Genomic DNA, 6,591 nt, shown 5'->3' on the forward strand with positions numbered 1-6,591 from the left:
ATGAAAAATGAATTCTTTTCAACAAGAGAAAGCGTTCTGCTCGGTGGTTGGATAGAGACGAAGTGCCAACACACAATCCCAAAAGAAAAAAGAAAAATGTTTATCAAAAAAGTTAATGGTGTCTGTTTGGTTGTCCAGCGCTGGTGTCATCCACTACAGCTTCATGAGACCTGGTAAGTCAATTACATCGGTTATATACACCAGCCAGCTGGATGAAATGATGAATGCTGATGCAATTAAACAACCGAGATTGGTCAATAGAGATAGGTCAATTCTCTTGCAAGACAATGCTCGATTACATGTTGCACAAAGAACACTATCCATGTTACAGGAACTTAACTTAGAAGTACGTTTTCCAGGCATTAGACAACTTTTTGCAAGGAAAGACTTCAAAACTGAAGAAGATGCAAAAACAGCCTTTTGTGATTTCATCACTTCTTGCTCTGCAGAATTCTTCGCTGCCGGCATAAATAAGCTACCGATAAAATGGCCAAATTGTGTTGATAATTTAAGTGAATACTTTGACTAACTGCGTTACATTTTGTTGAGATAAAGTAAAATAAACTTTGAGTTCAAAATCGAACATTTTATTCTTAATGACCTAATGTATATATATATATATATATATATATATATATATATATATATATATATATATATATATATATCTTTTACTCTTTTACTTGTATCAGTCAGTTGACTGTGGCCATGCTGGAGCACCGCCTTTAGTCGAGCAAATCGAACCCGGGACTTATTGTTTGCAAGCCTAGTACTTATTCTATCGGTCACTTTTGCCGAACCCCTCAGTAACGAGAACATAAACACACCAGCATCGGTTGTCAAGCAATGCTAGGGGAACAAACACAGACATACAAACATACACACACATACATCACATACACATATATATATATACATATACATATATACGACGGGCTTCTTTCAGTTTCCGTCTACCAAATCCACACACAAGTCTCTGGTTGACCCGAGGCTATAGTTGAAGACACTTGTCCAAGGTGCCACGCAGTGGGACCGAACCCGAAGCATGTTGTTGATAAGCTAGCTACTACGACACAGCCACTCTTGCGCCTATATACATATATATATATATATATATATATATATATATATATATATATATATATATATATATATATATATGTACAAATATATATATATATATATATATATATATATATATATATATATATATATATATATATATATATATATGTACAAATGCGAAAAAACAACACGCGGACGTGGAATAAGTACAGTGTTATTGGACGCTCAAGAAAGGAAAGAAAAGAAAGAGGATTTAACGTTTCGGTCGGAGATCTTCGTCAGAAATATAGGAAAAGTCAAAAGAAGGGAATACAGAGAAAGAATATATATATATGGATTCTTAAAGTATCTACGAGAGATGAGCATACTGTTTTTCAAACAAATAAATGTGTGTTCTGGATCTAGCAAGTAAGTGGTAGGAATATGGTTCATTCAACGGCTGTCTTTAGTTTTCTTCTAAGTTTACTCATAATGCTTGTGTGACCTCGAGGCTACAGAAATCCATATTTAATGCTTATATATAAAAAGAAATGTCTTCGTGTGTCGGCATACAATGATACATAAACACATTTACATGGCGTACGCGCATACACATGTAAGCATACGTACTCTTTTCTGCGTACGCATATATATATAGGGCGCATAGAAACTGCCACTTTCCATGGAGAAACAAAGGAAATGGAGGAAATTTTTCCTTAATTTTTTCTCTTTGTTCGATCGTTTGTGCCTATTTACGTCCACATACAAGTGTTCGTGTATGTGTGCGTGCGCGTGGAAGAATTTATGCCCACGCACATATACATAGATGCGCACGCGAAGTTATATACCGTTATTGAACGACATACGGCAATGTGCCAAATGTGTTCACGGTGATATGATAATAATATAACATCTGAGCGTATGTGCTTGCATCGGTCCACACACGCACACATATTAAAATAAAGATAGATAGATAGATAGATAGATAGATAGATAGATAGATAGATAGATTGACAGACTTATATATATGCACACACACACATATATCTGCATATATATATATATATATATATATATATATATATATATCAGATGAAAGTGTAGTATATATATATATATATATATATATATACTAAATGCATTTACTGCGTTTGTGCATATTCGAGTGTGCGTGCGCATGCGTCTTACGCAGCAAAGAGTATATCCATGAGCATTATCATTTCTATTTCCATACCAAAATTTTACTCTAGCGTGCAAAAAAAATATCCTATTCATGATTGTCCTTTCATCGGAAGATTTATGAGGTTCCTTTCTTTAGAAACAGACCTACTTCTTTGGAAAAAGAAAAAAAACAACAAATTATTGCTTTCAACCTGAATATATCAAAGTTTTTGCATTCAACAGTTACATTTCTCTACATCCAATTAGATTCACTCAGGAATAGAGAAATTCTTCAGAATAGAGATAACATCACGCATATTATTTAATTCTTGAATAACTTATATATATTTTTATTTATCTCTGTGACTTTTGCGGACAACAAAACACCAATTGTCATCTTTCATCGTGATCCACAGGAATGGTAAGATTGTAGTTGTTTGTTGTAGAAGAGGAGAGAACTGAATCAATGTATACGGGTTTAGACTATCTCCTAATAGATGCGAATTTGAGGGTACTCAACTGGGTTCCGCCGGCTCTTCGAAGAGGATGGTGTCTTCCTAAGGGTCGTAGCTAAGCGAGATGTGAATTTGTGTAGCTGTGTATATATGGGTATGCATGCATACATGCATTTATGTATGTACATATGCATGTATGTAAGTATTTGTGTAGCTGCACGTATGTGTGTGTGTCTATGTGTCTGTTTCCCTGTGTATTTGTGCCTTGGGTATATCCATGTGTGTGTTTTTGTATGTGTATATATATATATATATGTGTGTGTGTGTGTGAGTGTGTGTGTGTGTATGTGTGTGTGTGTGTGTGTGTGTGTGTGTGTGTGTATGTATATGTATATATATATCTTTTATCTTTTACTGGTTGCAGTGACGTAGACTGCGGCCATGCTGAAGCACAGCCTTGAATTTTTAGTCGAATGAATCGACCCCATGATTTATTTTTTTAAAGCCTGGTACTTATTCTATCGGTGTGTTTGCCCGAACCGCTAAGTTACAGAGACACAAACACACCAACATCGATCGTCAAGTGATGATGGTGGGGACAAATACAGACACAATGATAAACACACATAGAAATACATATATATATACACATGCGACGGGCTTCTTTCAGTTTCCATCTACCAAATTAACTTAAAAGGCCTAGGTCGAGCCAACGCTATAGTAGAAGGCACATGCCCAAGATGCCACGCAGTGGGACTGAAACTGCAGCCATGTGGATGGGGAGTAAGCTTCTTACCACACATCTGCGCCTGTGGCTATGAATGTGTACGGGTTTGGAGTATCACCTGATAGGTTGGGGGCTGTATACACCTACATACATATATATATATATATAAATAAATAATAAATGAGTATATGTATATATACGTACATGTATGTACATACCTATATCTACCTGTATATATAGATGCATATCTAGGTACAGGACATTGCAAACAAAACGTAGACAAAATGATAAACAAGTACAGAAAACACACACGCCACATAGAGAACATTTCCTTCATCAGCTGCCACCATTCAACACTGGCGTTTCAAAGAGATTAAAGTACTGAGCTTACGAGGGGTACCCAAAAGAAATCGAACTTTTGCAATATTATTTTATTTGCTTTGTTTTACATATTTACACTTTTATTGCCTTCAAAGTTTTCTCCATTTGAGGCAATGCATCAGTCCAGACGCGTTTTCTACTGTTCGCAACAATCCTGGAACTCTTGTGAAGCGATGTCGTTTAACGGCTCTGTCGTTTCTTTTCTTCACGTCTTCCACAAAACATTTTCCTGTAAGAACTTTTCTCATGCAGAGGAACAAAAACAAGTGCTAGGGAGCACGGTCAGGTGAATAGGGAGGCTGGCTAAGCGGGGTCACGCATTCAATCATGACTGCTTTTGTTCTTCTATGAGCAAGCGAGGCACCCATTTTTGCTGTAACTCTTTTCCTTCTCAATTTCTCGCCCAGAATTTGTTGGCAGGAGCTCCGGGATATTCCAGTCGTATCAACAAGTTCGTAAATTATTCGCCGACGGTTCTTCATGCATTTTCGGGATGTTCTCATTCGTGCGGTGAGTTGACGGTCTCCCCGAACGATATTAGGCTTCAAGCGACAAGTGACCATTCCTAAAGCGTGAAAACCACTCGTAAACTGTTTCGGCCAACCTTTTTTTCCCCAGCTGCCACATTGTTAATTATTGAGTGGGCCAAGATATAGGAGGACAGAGTGTATGTCTCTGTCTGCTCGCAACTAGAGAGTTATCTAAAACAGTTAACGAATGCAAGTAACAGCTTTGGAATTTTTGTGAATATGTACAAATGTATACAAAAACACATACGTTCATTCATACATACACAAACACATATGCTCACGCACAAATATAGATAGATAGATAGATAGATAGATAGATAGATAGATAGATAGATAGATAGATAGATAGATAGATAGATAGATAGATTATAAGTGTATAAGCTTTAGAATGATAAGAGAATCATAGAAATTAACGACAAAATGCAAGACCTAATCAAGCGTGAAAACAGTGATACAAACACCCAAAGAAAGTTTTTTTTCTAACACGCTAGCTCTCTAAGAGCTAAAATTTAATGAAAATGCTTAACTTTGGAGAGGTTATTAGATCAACCTCATTGTTATTGTGGATAAAGATAAATGTATTTCTAAAACATTTAATATACTTTACGGTAACAGAGATTTCATCAAAATTAAGACCGATAATACTATTCAACTAAGGATTAAATTCGATAAATCATTGCAACAAAGGCTCAAATAGGTTCTATCACTTTCCAGTACGTAGAATGAGTTTAATCTTGTTCACATCTGTGGCACTGTTAAGACGCACAAATCTAATAACTCTCTAAGACTACCACAATTCCATAATCTCCCAAATCGTTATAATCACGCATAGAATCGTTAAAACATAAGATAGCATCGTAAAAGAAATATTTTCTTGACAGACACGATATTTAATCGCCTGATTAATTCCAATAAACTCTATAGGAAACTGATAAAAGTTATAAAATTTCCACCATGGATGTCTAAAGTCTTTTCAGCAACGTCCAAGTAACAGTATCTATGTAGATAGTTTTTACAAAATAAAACACCAGATGCATCGTGAAACATTCTTAAAAACCTCCTCTTTACTTGCGCAACAGCGCTTTCCTTCTGCTGCCAATAAGATGATTTGTCCACTTAGAAGACGAGGTGTCTCTTGGTGGCCCGCAGGGGCTCACGTTCGTAGCAGGGCAGTTATATATGGATAACGTGGATAAAAATGCCGTTCCCAAACATAATCTCATCATCTACAACAGGTACGTTGAACAGAGAGAGAGGGACATGCTGGTCGGTTTTAAGGAATTTGGAAAATAACTGCATCCTTAGGAGTGGATAGGCGTAGGAGTGGCTGTGTGGTAAGTAGCTTGCTTTCCAATCACATGGTTCCGGGTTCAGTCCCACTGCGCGGCACCTTAGGCAAGTGTCTTCTACTATAGCCTCGGGTCGACCAAAGCCTTGTGAGTGGATTTGGTAGACGGAAACTGAAATAAGCCCGTCGTATATATGTATATATATATATATATATATATATATATATATATATATATATGTATGTATGCATGTGTGTGTATATGTTTGTGTGTCTGTGTTTGTTCCCCCAGCATTGCTTGACAAGCGATGCTGGTGTGCTTACGTCCCCGTAACTTAGCGGTTCGGCAAAAGAAACCGATAGAATAAGTACTAGGCTTACAAAGAATAAGTCCTGGGGTCGATTTTCTCGACTAAAGGCGGTGCTCCAGCATGGCCACAGTCACATGACTGTAACAAATAAAAGAATAAAAGAGAAAAGAGTTAGATTAACAATCCAACAATTCTAATAAGAAAAAATCGCACTGAAACACCCTTTAGATATAAATGTTTGAATAAAAGAAACTCATAGAGCAAATCAGCACGTATAATGAGGGCTTGGTGTTATTAGCTGCTATTTTCAGCTGAGATGAATTTAATCATTTGTTTCCCGGACTGGGCATAGCGATTTTTCCATTCTGTTATTTCTAGAATTTTGCTGTTTGTTAGTCTCACTCCTTTTATTCCTGATTTTCTTGCCCTTGCGCGTATAATAGAAATGATTATCATTATTATTATCATTATTATTATTATTAGTAGTAGTAGTAGTAGTAGTAGTAGTAGTAGTAGTAGTAGTAGTAGTAGTAGTAGTAGTAGTAGTAGTGACAAAATGCTTAGCGGCATTTCGTCCTTCTGAGTCCAAATACCACCGAAGTCGACTTTGCCTTTCATCCCTTTTGAGATCGATAAAATAAGTACCAGTTGTACACTAGTGTCGATTAACTGACTCATACACTCCACCGAAATT

This window comes from Octopus bimaculoides, chromosome 2 (genome assembly GCF_046866305.1).
Source record: "Octopus bimaculoides isolate indiv1 chromosome 2, ASM4686630v1, whole genome shotgun sequence".
NCBI classification, from domain to species: domain Eukaryota; kingdom Metazoa; phylum Mollusca; class Cephalopoda; order Octopoda; family Octopodidae; genus Octopus; species Octopus bimaculoides.